Below are 14,686 nucleotides of genomic sequence, written 5' to 3'. Positions count from 1 at the left end.
AGGAGGCTATTTATCTCTTTTATTAGATATGACTCAATGCTAAAAAGAGGTGTGGCAGAACCAGCATCTTACTATTAGGGTATCTGAATTTGTCAAAATTTTAGCTTTTTCAATAGGAAAAGCACTCTGAATGTGTTGTTTCTCTTCATTACATCATGATTTTATCATAAAACAGACTTCTCAGTAGTTTGGGAATAGTTTAGACACGCTTATAAAGCCATCTCTGACAGCCTAGATTATTTTATACTTCTACAAAATGCCCTTTTCACCCACTTTACCTAGATTTTTTAATGATTCAAAACATGTTGAATAACTTATGTAAAGATTTTAAGAAACTTGAAGAGACAGCTTATGAAGCTCAAATATCTAGTGGGGCTTTACTGGAGAACCTCATAACATTGAAAGAATGCTTTTGTACTCTCAGTGCTCCCCTTGGGAAGCCCTCACCAAAGCTCAGGCCCCATCTCGTGCTTTGTGGCTTTTCCTCTAGAAAATTGCAGATGTTTCTTCCTCCTTGAGGAAACTTGAGGGTCTCCAACCCCATATTTCCACGTCTCAGTCACCAACCTGACCAGATAAACTAATCTCAGCTGACACATTTAAAAGACCTTTCCAAAGATAACATGTACTCAATTTAACATTCCCCTACCTGCTTCTTCTTCTCTAAGTCAATGAGACCTAAAACCGGCTGCCTTTAGAATAATCTAGACAGCTCCTTAAAAATGCAAATTCTTGAGGCCGGTTGTGGTGGCTCACACCTGTAATCCCAGCACTTCGGGAGGCCAAGGCAGGTGAATCACCTGAGGTCAGGAGTTTGAGACCAGCCTGACCTACATGAAGAAACCCTGTCTCTACTAAAAATACAGAAATTAGCTTTGTGTAGTGGTGGGCACCTGTAATCCCAGCTACTAGGGAGACTGAGGCATTAGAATTGCTTGAACCCAGGAGGTGGAGGTTGCAGTCAGCTGAGATTGTGCCACTGCACTCCAGCCTGGGTGACAGAGCAAGACTCTGAGAAGGAAGGAAGAAGGGAAAGAAGGAAGGAAGAAAGGAGAAAGAAGGAAAGAAAGAAAGAAGGAAAGCAAAGAGAAAAGAGAGAAAGAGAAAGAAAGAAAGAGGAACGGAGGAAGGAAGGAAAAAAAGAAAGAAAGAAAGAAAAGAAAAGAAGGAAAGAAAGAAAAGAAAGGGAGAAAGAAAATTCTTGAGCTATACTCCAGACTTTTATTCTGCAAGTCTAAGGGGACTCAGGAATCCCCAAATAAGTTTGGGAATCATTTGGTCAACTCATCAATGGCTATTGTGGAAAATTTGTGATCACAATAATTGGTAGGACACTATCTCCAGGCAATAAATAAATTCATGATCACAATATTGACAGATCTGGGTTCAAATCTTTATCACTTATGAGTTGCTTGGCCTCTCTGAGGCTCAACTTTGTCTGTTAGGGGAAAAAAAAGATGTAATAATACTTGCCCAGGTTGCTATGTGAATTGAATACGAGAATTTTGTCAAAGATGTTAACGTGAGGTAAGACAAAGAAAATTGGGAAAAGGAAGGCAAAACAAATCCTAGTACAGAAATAATGGTTACGCAAGGCAGTACTGAAAGAAGTAGTCAGCTATACTGCTTTCCTGGGGAGGAATTAAAGTCATTACACTCTTCTGGGCTCTGGGTGGAATAATTCTGGACGGAAATTAAGAATTGAGGAGATTAAGAGGTGGTCCCGGTTAGGACACAGGGAGCTTCCTCCCTTGGGCAACCTGAGAATTCCATTCATTGAGTTAACATAATTGCTGAATGCTTACTGTCTTCCAAACACTGTTCTAACACAAACTATGCCATATAAGAATGTAAGAATGACATTGTTCCCACTCTGTTGGAATTTATATTCCAGTTGGAGCAAGGCTGGTAATATACAAATAGACAAATTAGAAGTAAATAGATGAGCAAGAAAGATCAGACCATGACAAATATCACACACAACATTTAAAAGGCAATATGATAGCAAGTGACTAGGCAGGTGCTTTTGATTGGTTGGGAGTGGAAGGGCATCTCCAGGGAGTGATAGTTAGTCTGAAATCTGAAGGGCAAAAAAGAGTTGGCCCATGAGAAGATTGGCGGTAAGTACATTCCTGGCAGAAGGCACAGCTAGCACAAAGGTCTTAAGATGGCAAGCTTGGCACGTTCAAGAAACAGAAGAAAGCCAGTATGGCTGAGGACAGTGAGTGCTGGTGAGAGGGTAAGGACATAAGTTCGAAGAGATAGGGAGTGGTCAGAGGACAGAAAGCATTGTATGCCAGAATAAGGAGTTTGGATTTTATTCTAAGGATGACAAGAAGCCACTGAAATGTTGCAAATAAGAGTAGTAACAGGGTTCCATGTATGTTTCACTAGGATCAATGTGAGCTCTCAGTAAAGAATGAATTTTATAAGGAAAGAGGTGAAAGCAAGCAAATCATTTAGGAACCTATCACAGTAGCCCAGGCAAGAGGACTGGTGGATGCAGCTTGGAAGAGTGTGATGATCGTAAAGAGAGAAAGAAACAGATGGAATCAAGACATATTTCAGAGGCAGAGTCTACATTTCTTGTGATATAGTAGATGTGTGATGTATAGGAAAGAGAAAAATCAAGGAGAAACAAGTTTTGAGGCTTAAACAAGTGGCTAATGGCTAGCAAAGAGCAAGTTACAGAGGGCAAATTCAAGTGCTCTCCTGGTGATAGTTCAATCACCATAAAACTTTAACAAAAGAAGTAACCAATCTAAACAGGTCCATGAAGGTCATCCAAATGCTAACAATAGAGGAACTGAACTTCAGTAGATGTTCTATTCTTAGATTTTTAAAAGCATTTGACATTGCATTTATATAAAGAATGACTTTTAAAAGTCACCTTCTTGGTGAGATATTTTAATATTATAATACACAAAACTATGAAATGACATGGTAAAGTACAGGTAAATTGACAATCTAAGTTAGGGCTTGATTTTCTTGTTGCCATGAAGTTAAAGGTGGATAAATATCCTTTAATATCAGGTCAGCTATAGAGACAGCAGAAATGACTGAGCGCTCACTGTGTGTCAGGCACTGTTTGAAATGTTACTCTTTCAGGAACCTTGTGAGATTCCGTGATCATCCCATTTTACAGAGGAGGAGCCTGAAGTAACTTCCCCCATTGTAACTGAGTCTGCCAGGGGGAAGTAGAGCTTGAATTTAGGCAGTCTGACTCCAGAGCCCAGACACTGAAATCGCGCTTGCACCCCCTGAGAAGGACGTTGCTGTGACCTCCAGTTTCCCTGGCTTTCTTCTCTTCAGTGTTGTTTCCATGGAAAGAGTTAAAAACTCCACACCCCTGGCATTCCCTTGACAGAGTTTTGTCCATATACAACTAAAGATAAATGAGCCCCAAGCCCTAGGTGTTTGGAAGCTATGATATGAGAAAAAATAATTGGGTTGTTTATTTTATTCGTATATTGCTTTAACTTGCATTATGCAATAAAACTCCATTAATCCACACTTCACTGATCTCATGTGAAGATAACCAACCAAACTATACGTAATTAAGAAATGTTACTTTTTCTTCAGATAATTCTTTAGAGTCTTATTTCTCAAGTAGGCAAATCTAGTTGTTTTAAAAAGAGTCATTTATTTTTGGTTCTAGTAATTAAATTTATTGTGTTATCAAAGTAGCTTATTCTTACGAGATGGTATAAAACCAGGGCCTTTTGTGAAGTGTAGTTTTTATAAACTTAGCTTTATTACTTATTAAAATCCATTTATATCTTAGTTAATAATATTAACTTTCCTTGACATTACTAAAACTCCGCTTGTTCCCAAATATTTTCTCAGGCAGATTTCTCACATTTTTCTTCCATTATTCCAAATGAATGAGGTTTTAAAGTGTTCACATTTATGGGACTACATATAAAAATAATAATAAACACCAACTTTTAAAATTATGTTCTTTTTCATTTTGCAGAGATTGCTTAGAGAAATAAAAATGTAAATGGTACAGATTTACAGCCCTTGATTCATGGAGCAATCCTTCCCAAGTGGATGTAAGAAGTCCACAAATATCCAGCCACATAAAACTTTTAATGCAGACATTTCAAACACCACCAGTTTTTTGTCACTTCTTTAAAGGAGGAAAATTTTTGTGTTGAACAATAGGAAACCATGAATAGCTGGTTTCGACTGAAGCCTAGTTTTCATATTTTAAACATGATAATTTAAGGTCAGAGAAACCAAAACTTGACAAATAGTGTTAATTTTTGAAAAGAAGAAAGACAGCTTGTTTTGAGAACTTACTATGAGCCAATACCTCTATTAAGTACTTTCCATGAACATTCACTATGTCCTGTGAGATGTGCCCTCTGATTATGCCCAAGCAGAGGAGAAACTGGCCTGCCAATTGGTGGAGTGCCTGCTGGGTCACAGTAAAGGATGATGCTGGTGTTAGAATCTCACCCACCTGCTTCAGCAGGGTGGGCTCCAGATGAGCTTTTCTTTCCTGAGAAGTGCCCAGGGAACATGATCAGCATTGGTCTTTTTTACATCCCTATATCAGCATCAGGCTTTGGGTGGTATTTACAGTGACTTGGAGAAGAAGAAGTGTACTGGCCAGTTGATGCCCTTGAGTAATAGAGAGTACCAGTCTACGGGGCTATGCCAGCTCGGCGACCTCAGGGAAGGCTTTTGATTCTGTCCAAACGGCCCATTCATTATGGGACTACATATAAAAATAATAATAAACACCAACTTTTAAAATTATGTTCTTTTTCATTTTGCAGAGATTGCTTAGTGAAATAAAAATGTAAATGGTACAAATTTACGGCCCTTGATTCATGCGGCAATCCTTGAATTACGGGTGGCCAAGACAACATACACATCTCTTGACACATTTACCCCTTCCCAGACCTCAATTGTTTTGGGGAGAAACTTCAAAACAAGGATTTTCATATGTGGTATAAAAATAAATATGTTCTTATTTACAAATTTTAAATCTACCAGAAACATATTATATGTTCACGAGTAAGACTTCCCTATACATTTATCTCCTATTGTTTTCCCGTCTCTTTTCCCATAACCTTGTATTTTCTCCCTCCTATTCTCTTCCTTTCTGGTATTTCTCTCTTGCCTTCATCTGTTTGGAGGAGAAAGGAGGTGAGAAAGGAAAACACGGGAAAAAAGAGAAGTTATGGCAAAGCAATTATGCTTAGCACTTCTTTTATATGTAGAATATGCTTGTGCCATACCACTTCTTGGATATTTGCTTCCTGGTTTTAAACTTTATTTCTTTAGATGAAATTCTTTAGAACTACTGAGGATGACTTTTTTTCCTTACATTTTTTGTGCCTCAAGCAGAGAACATGAGTTCTACTTTCTGGATGCATGTCTTGCTAAATGTGTGACTTTGGACAAGCAATAGCCCCTTGCATTTTTCACTTCATCATCAATTATACAGAGAATAATACATGTTTTACCAATCAGACAGGGCAGCTGTGAAGATGAAAAGAAACAGCAAGGAAGCCACACTGACAAAAGACTGATTTTATGAGCAATTCTGGTCGCACCATAACATTTCTGTTCCTTTCCCCTTCCTTTCTCCGTAGTCTTATTTCCTCTTTTCTGCCTTTCTCATTTGCCATTTTAGCAATGTCTCATTTATTTGACATATCAATAAATAAGGTGTTCCATTAGAAATTAATCAATTTTTTTGCCAAAGTAAACCATGGAAGTTAATTGTTTTAGATTTCATCATTTTAAATGGAATATTTTAAATACAAGATTTATTTATATTCTGCCTCTTTAGACATAGTTTATTAACACAATTTACGTTTCCTGATGGTTCAGGATTATCTTCACCATAAACACATGATGCTCTCCCTCAAATTGTTGACACCCACCCCATGCTGCCATTAGTACATACTGCCTCAATTACTGGAAACTACTTCTATTGTTTCACCTTAACCTGTGGTCTAACTTATGTTTTACAATCTTTCTTCCCAAATAACTCTAAGTTTCTTGATGATACAGGCTGTCCTTCATTTAATTCCATGTCCCAGTGCTTTGCATGGTGTCCACATTCGAGTATGAGTTTAGTAAGTACTACCTGAAGTTATAAAAGTCACTGATAACCTGAAAGCCTATTCATTTCTAGGAGAGAAGGAACTATTTGCAACAACCATGTTGGTTTACATAGATTTAATCTTCACAACTGAATGAGGAAGGTAATATTACTGTCTCCATTTTAGAAATGAGAAAACTGAGGCTCAGATAACTTAAATACCTGCCCAAGGTCACACAGCTACCAGCAGAAGAGCTATAACCTGAGTCTGGACCTGTCTTATTTCAAAGTCTATTCTTTTCCTGCCACAACACATACCACATACACTAACTCTGACATTGAATGGGCTTTGTGGTTTGAGATGAAGTTCATGGCTTTTACAATTTTTCTGCTCCACCCTCAATATCGCCTGCCACCTCTTTGGCTATCATTTATCTCATGCCCTCTTTTACTGTCCTAATCTGCAACTGACTTAGAAAATACTAACTATGTTTGTTAGACTTGTTTAAAAGTAAGAATAAAACATTCTCAGCAACAATAAAAGGAAAGAATGACAAATGGTTTTAAAGCTGCACATTGGCCCGGGCTTAGTAGTAGCACCTAGAGTTGATGTTTCTGCAGCAATAACCATGGCTCTTCAGGAAACAGGGCCCATAGGGAGTGACAGTTTCTGGCGTGGTTAAGTAAAGGGAAAGTGAGGCCACACTTCTGGGACCTGGAGAGTTTTCAATAAGTAAATTGCAATGAAAAATACCGTGTAGTCTTGGCATCATCTGTCTAGATTTTCAGATGTGTCTTTTGCTGTTCCTTGTGGAGGATATATTGTTAAGGGGGCTAGATAAATGACGTCTGGATAACCAAAGTGTTCATAATGGTCTTTTTCTTTCTTGTTCTTCTTACTTTATTTTTCTTGGCCCATGTTCTGTGTTTCAGGTCTTAGGTTTGACAGCATCACCCATAGCACCTAGGCTTTGGTCACTGAGAGCACACAGGCCAAAGAGAGTGCAAACCTCTGGTACAAATTAGATAACTGCAAATGAGTAAGTAAAGCATCAAACAAACAAATGACTCCAGTTGGCATAAGTAGTTTTTCCCAGAAATATTGTGCCTGTGAAGATGTAATTGTACATGGTACCCAAACATCCACTGGGTTGCTGATAATATCTCTGCACTTCATGTCTGCCTCATTCTTCCTGCTTCCACAGAGCTGATGACATTTCTTGGGCTCTTTTGCTACTACTTCTGTCTTTGTTACCACCACTTCTGTTCCATATATAATCTCCTTTGCTTGCTTTCCTCTTCTCTCTGCCTTTTTTATTTCTTATTTTGTTGGGTCCCTATCATGTCATCTGAGCTTCTTGACTACATCTATATGAAAAGACTGACGTTTTTTGTAAATCTCTATTAAACCAGAAGATTTCTTCCCTCTTGTTGGAGAATTAATCAATCCCGGCTCATCCACCATAACTTTCATATTTTTGGCTCCTCTTAATCATGTACAAAATACTCAAAGCTCATGGCTTATTTCATTTTTTATAAGATGCACATTATTCTTCCTTTTGTAACTGACACCATTCCTGGTGCTTGAACACTAGACTCCAGATAACTGAAGTTATGCTGTACTCCAGAAAGCCTACCTGCCAGAAATCACTTCTCCATTGTCGCACACATGGTAGTTGACGTATACATTCACGACCCCTCCCAGGAGGTGTGTAGGTTAGGCTCAACTTCCAAGTGCCAGCTCCAACAATTCCCTTTTGGTCACTCTTCACCATATATCTCAAAGTAAAGGAAATTGGCATCACCAGAGGGGTAACCTGATTCCCGAAGTGATTTTCTTAAATCATTATAGATAGATGAGGTAGATCAATAAATAGACCAATTATTTCTGGCAACTCATAGCAAAACATAGTGAGTTTCGGTCCTGATATTAAAAACTCCTAATACATGGGCTTTAATTTGCTAGAAGATCATCCTAAAAATATGATTCCTGATGGTTTCACATCACCCAGGCACCAGTTTATCAAGTGGCATCCTAAAGGACCCTGTTCTGTCATTAGCCTAAGACCAGAGTTACCTGCTACTGCAAACTCAATTAAATAGAGATGTGAAGGAAAGAAAAACACTAGAAAAATATCTTCGAGGAAGAATGAGAAGGGGTTTATTGTTATTTTGTTTTTGTTGTATAAGATATAGAGTTTTATCTATGTTTACCTGTTGAAGAGAAACAAGAAGAGAGAGAGATAGAAAATACATGAGTGGGTGGGTGAAAGGAGGTATTTGTGGTTTAAAATTGTGCTGTCCAATATGATAGCCAGTAACCACATGTGGCTATCGAGCACTTGCAACCTGGTTAGTCTAAACTGAGATGTGCTGTGAGCACAAAATACACATAGAATTGTGAAGGCTTAGCATGAAACAAAAGCATGTAACTATCACGTTAATATTTTTCATGTTGATTACAGGTTGAAAAGATAATATTTTGGCTACAATAGTTTAAATAAAATACATTGTTTAAATTAATTTCACTTTTTTTTGTTTTTTAAAATGACTAGAAAATTTTAAATTACACATATGGTTCACATTTGTGACCCACATTATGTTTTTTGACAGCACTGTTATAAGGTCTTATCTACCCAGATTAGGTTCAATGAGGAGTAACAGAAAACGATAAAATGACCCATGATGATTACTAAATATAAATATTTATTGATTCCTCACAAAATAGGCCAAAGGTAGACTGGACTAAAAGGGCTTATGATCATCAGAGGCTCAGGCTTCTTTAATCTTTCTGTTCCACCATCTTAAGCACAACTGCCTTGTGATCCAAGATTGCTGCTAAACCTTTAACCAGAAAAACCACATTCCAGCCAGTAGGAAGAAGAAACGAACCCATTAAGACTCTATCTCTGTGAGGCCTTCTACAACCATCTTCTACCATCTTCCTTGATTGGTAAGAACTAGCTTTGGTCAAGATATGAGCCATTTCTGTAAACTCTGGGGAAGAGGGGAACTAACTACTGTGATCTGGTACTTGGCCCCCTGAAAATACAAGAGAGATCGAACAGTGCAGACTTTATTCCTAATAGTCAAGCACACAGCTAAACATCAGGAGTTATATTTAGGATGACCATTTGTCCCAGTTTGCCTGAGAGTCTGTTTTGTATGTGTTGTCCTGGCGTAATTATTAATAGCTCCCCCTTTTTCTCTCTCAAGTGTCCCAGTTTGGATGATAAATTATATGGTCACCCTTGTTATGTTTCCAAGAAAAAAGAGAGAAACAGATGATAGGGTGGCAATTCTCTCTGCCAGGGGTTCTTGAGAAATCACTCAAGAAATCCTTAGCAAATAGATGTGTCATCCAACCCCCCGCCACCAGTATTCTGAAGCTGGTTGGAGGTGAGCTGAAGGAGACACCTATTTGCTAAGGACTTCTTGTGATCTCCATACAGAAAATTAAAGGACTTTTTTCACTCTTTATTATTATTATTTATTCACCTAAATATATATGGTGCAACTCCATTTGCCAAGTGCTGTGCATTTGGGAGACATATATGTAAAACAGAATTTAATACTATTAATCCCATACTATTAAACCCATTTTCTATTACAATGGAGTAATAGGAGTTTGAATTATCTGAATAGTCTCGATCCTGGTACTGCTATTTCTCCCCCTGAATACTTTTCTAAGTCTCTTTCTGTCTTTTACTGGTTCCAGAAAATTCTAGCCCGCTGTTTTCCAAAATGTCTTCAAATATATTGCTAATTCTTTAAGAGAGTTCCTAGCCAAATAATATTTGGAAATGCAGCATTATTAAAGCATTATAATGCAAGTTAGTATATTAATAGCTCTGAGACGTACCACAACAGAAATTCCTATTTCACTCTTCTAATCTGAATAGGTTTGGGGTTTAATACCTGCTAACATCTAACGCAGCATCCCTTTCTACTACTCCTAGAGTCCCAGAAGTATGAAGATATTATCAGACTCTCAGTCCTCGGTTCCTCCCTCTACATTCTGCCTCCTCATGCTCACATTTGTTCTCTATTTTTACCTCTAAAGAGGTGATGCCTAAGCTACCTTCTCTAGCCTTTACTTCATTCTCAAAACTAACTAACTGGACATCTCTGCTTAAGTTAAACATTGTAATCTCAAACTTAACAACCTAAAATTTAATTTGACTTTTTGTCCATAATCAAGTCTCCCCTGATGCATGCCTGTTTTTGGAATTGTACTACCTGCAGTAGACATTTTGTTTATCTGTTTGTTTTTGGTTTTGTTTTAGTTTGGGGATTTTTTTTTTTTTTTTTTTTTTTTTTGGTGAGGGTGGAGGGAGGGGTTAGGGAGCAAGCCTAGCAGTATTGTACTTCATTCCTATTTTCGTTTGAGTGAGAAGTGCATTGCCAATGGCTCTTGGCCAGACCGGGCTTGAGCATGTGCTCTGGGCCCAGACAATCAGCCTCCCACTGGGCACTTTGAATTTTGAGTTATTAATATTAGAACAGAGATGTAAGAATGGTTAAAATGCATTCACAGCGTGGTGGGGTGACATTAGCAGTGTTCTGTGACAACAGTGTTCTTGACCTGGTTACTTTAGATGATTGTGATGCAACCTAAAGTTTGAGAACCACACTATTAGGTCTTACATATCAGCTCTTCCAAGAATAATTATTCCACCCAAAATTGACTCTGCCTTTTCTTAAGTCCTATAACCCTTAATATCTATACCACTCATGCTGAACCTATCCCATATTGCTTTGCAGTTATTTATCTTATATCTTGACTAGCTTCTTAGCTTCCAGAAGGCAGGGTGATATAAATCACCATGACTGACATAGAGTAATAACTCACTTAATGAATCAATGAATATTCACTAGTGACAAATTAATTGCTCTTGGTATATGAACTTCCCCATTTTCTATAAAATAAACTTTAAATTAGTTCACTTCTATTCAAGAGCTTCTAAAGCAGGGATCCTCAAATTTGCTAGATGTTTAATTAACCTAGAGAGTTATAACAAATATTGATACTCACGTCAGAGCTCTAGAGATTCTTAAGTAATGGATTTGCGGTGCAGCAATCTGGTCACTGTGACTTTAAAAGTTCCTGAATAGTTACATATTGCAGGCAAGGTAGTGTGTAGTCCAAAGACTGAACTGCAGGAACAGTTTACCCGGGAGTTTCTGAATGTGCATTTCAACAAGATTCCCAGATGATTCCTATATACTTTAAAGTATGAGAAGCACTTGGTTTAGAGCAATGATGTTCAACAGAAACATAATACAAGCCACATATGTAATTTAAAACCTTTCAGGAGCCATATTAAAAAAGATTTTTAAAAGGTAAAAATAATTTTAATAATATATTTTATTTAACCCAATATATCCAAAATATTATCATTTTAACAATATAAAATTATTAGTGAAATGTTTTATAATATTTTTGTACTGAGTCTTTTTAATCCAGTGTGTATTTTATACTTACAGCATATCTCAAATCAGACTAACCACATTTCTAGTGTTTCATAGCTACATGGGGTTAGGGGTCACTGTACTGGATAGTGCATACCTAGAGTGTTCTGACCTTTCCTTCTCCAGCACCAACTATAGCTTTCCTTACAAAAGCTTTTTGCTTTAGTCAAAAGAAACTTTTCATCAAACAATCAACCCACCATTCACTTTCCTCTCTTCCACTGTTACCTTCACTGCTCCTCGAACCCTGGAAAGACCTCCCTCTGCTCTCTCCTGGTCTAGGTTCCATTTTTTTCCTTTAAACCCAGTCTAATTTTATAGCTCTTTGGTGAAACCTTCCTAATATGGTTCTAGATTACAATGATTAGTTGTTGCTATAAATTTTGCAGGATAAACATATATTTTCATCTATTAGGGGAGATGGTAAAAGATGGTTTTAGAAGGCTAAACATGGAATGTGATTAGAATGATAAAACATGCTGCCCTTCTTAATAAAAATGAAACCTAGACCTCAGAAGGTTCATATTGAAAGGCCAACTCTCTGGTGAGGAGTAACAGCCTTCCTAGGAAAGCTAAATCAATCTGCATAATTCTACTCCTGGAGATCTTCCATGGTTACCCTTGCCTACCTTGCCCTGACCCCATAATGCTAGAACTAAATAACTAATGCTCCACCTCAAGCATAAATTCAGGTGTGAGCAACAATTCTTCTCTTGATTGCTCCAAAATTTAATTGAGATAAAAATGAAATATTCAAAAAATACTTTTTCAATAGCCAGAAGGCAATTAAAACAAAAATTTCAGAGTCCAATGAACTTAGACAATCTATAAAGTTTGTAAAATTTAGCCTGTTTTCTGTATGAGCAAGATTACCCAATTCACAGATTACAGGATGGGGAATCAAAAAAGAACTTGCCAAGTCCCCCCCGTTCCTTGATCATCTTCTCTTTCCACATGGTGACATTATGTTTAGGCTACAAACCTAGCACTTCCTAGACATCTTGACTCCTGTTGGTCTACATTTGCACTGTCCAATACTGTAGCCACTAGCCACATGTGTGACTGCTGAATACTTGAAATGTGGCTAGTACAAATTGAGATGTGCCATACATGTAAAACACATACTAGGTCTCAAGATTTGTTAAATATATGAATTTTCCATTGCTGCCACAAAAAATTACCTCAAATTTAGTGGCTTGAAACACCCCTTTATCGCATTTGCTATCTCACACTTCTGTAGACCAGAAGTCCCATATCGAGTGGCTCAGCTGAACTCTCTGCTTATTAGAGACTCGTAAGGCCAAAATCAATGTGTACACGGGGTATCATTCTTTTCTGGAAGCTCTACAGGTAAATCTGTTCCAAACTAATTTCGATTGTTGGATGAATTCTGTTCCTGTGGTTGTAGGGCAGGAGTCTTGTTCCCTTCATGGTTGTCAGCCAGAAGCCACTCAGCTCCTTAAGGCCACCTGCATTCCTTATCACACTGTCCCCTCCATCTTCAAACCAGCAAGGACATGTTGAATCCTTCTCATGCTTTGAATCTTTCTGAATTCTCCTGTCATATCTCTTCTTCTACCAGCCTGAACAAATTCTCTGCTTTTAAGAACTCATGTGAGGGAGCTTTCCAAAACACTTGGTGAGAGGTGGAGGAGTGGTAGCTGCCCAAACTCCTTCTTGCTCCCACACACCAGCCTTAGCCCCCTTGCCAGCTGTAGAAAGTGGTGAAAGAAACCACTTACTGTAATGGTTTGTGGGTGATACCCAATGCCATCCAGGAAGAGTTAAGAGAGTCTTACAGGAAACTGGTCTTGAATTACTACCCTGGTGAGAATCTAAATAACAAACAGAAGTGTAAACAGATTTCTCAAGCCTATAAAGTGCTCTCTGAAGCAAAGAAAATTGAATTATTTGAGAAAAGAGGAGAGTGGCAATTAAAAAGGGTGAAGTGAGTGGCAGTTTTGGCTCCCTCATGGACATCGTTGATATGTTATTTGAAGGAAGAGGAAGGATGCAGAGAGAAAAAGAGGTAAAAATATTGTGCATCAGCTCTCAGTAACCATAGAAGATGTATTTAATGGTGCAACAAGAAAACTAGCTCCATAAAATAATGTGATTTGTGGCAAGTATGTAGGCCAAGGTGGTAAGAAAGGAGCAGTAGAGTGCTGTCCCAATCACTGAAGTACTAGATTGCAAATAGGAATTCATCAGATACGACCTAGAATGGCTCAAGAATTTCAGTCTGTGTGCATGGAGTGCCAGAGCCATGGGGAGGAGATCAGTCCTAAAGGTAGATGTAAAAGCTGCAATGGAAGGAGGATAGTTTTGAGAGAAGAAGATTCTGCAAGTTCATGACAAAGGCATGAAAGACGACCAGTAGATATCTTTCATGGTGAAGAAGATTAGGAGCCAGGAGATATTATCATTGTTTTAGATCAGAAGGACCATACTTTCTTATTCGACCAGAAGACCTTTTCATGTGTATGGACATAAAACTGGTTGAAGCACTGCATGTCTTCCAAAAGCCAATATCCACCCTTGACAACCAAACCCCAGTCAACACCTCTCATCCCCCAACTCAGATTGTCAAGCATAGAGATATTAAGTGTGCGCTAAATGAAGGCATGCCAGTTTATTGTAGATCCTATGAGAAGGATCACCTAATCATCAAATTTAAGGTCTACTTCCCTGAGAATGCCTTTCTGTCTCCTGATAAACTCTCTTTGCTGGAATAACTCCTGCCTTAGAGGTAGGAAGTAAAAGACACTGATGAAATGGATCAAGTACATCTGGTGGACATTGACCGGTATCAGCAAAGATGGGCCATTACAATGGAGAAGCTTAGGAGGATGATGAACATCATGGTAGTGGTGGGGTTCAGTGTCAAACCTCTTAATGGTTCCAGTGAGTAATACTCACTGCTGGTATTATATATGCAGTAGTGAATAAGTGAAGGACTATAACCATAATATGCTCACTTCTTGCTATTGTTTTTGTTTTAATATTCAATTATAGTAGTGTTTTAAAAGTTAAATGAATAATAAATGAAAATATAAAAGCTCTGACTTTGCCCTAAATATATGTTGACGTCAGTGAGCAAGATGAAGTTTAATATCTGTAAAAATTACTTTTTTTTTTTTTTTTTTGAGA

The 14,686-nt window shown here is 37.9% G+C and overlaps 1 pseudogene; it reads left to right on the top strand.

Annotated features, from left to right (window-relative positions):
* Positions 1-2,105: 2,105 nt before the first annotated feature.
* LOC100447802 (dnaJ homolog subfamily A member 1-like) lies at positions 2,106-14,432 on the top strand (annotated as a pseudogene).
* Positions 14,433-14,686: the final 254 nt, after the last annotated feature.

Source organism: Pongo abelii, chromosome 5 (genome assembly GCF_028885655.2).
Source record: "Pongo abelii isolate AG06213 chromosome 5, NHGRI_mPonAbe1-v2.0_pri, whole genome shotgun sequence".
In the NCBI taxonomy this organism is placed as follows: Eukaryota; Metazoa; Chordata; class Mammalia; order Primates; family Hominidae; genus Pongo; species Pongo abelii.
Note: the sequence above shows the minus strand (reverse complement) of the source record. Positions and strands in the feature narration are given on the sequence as shown.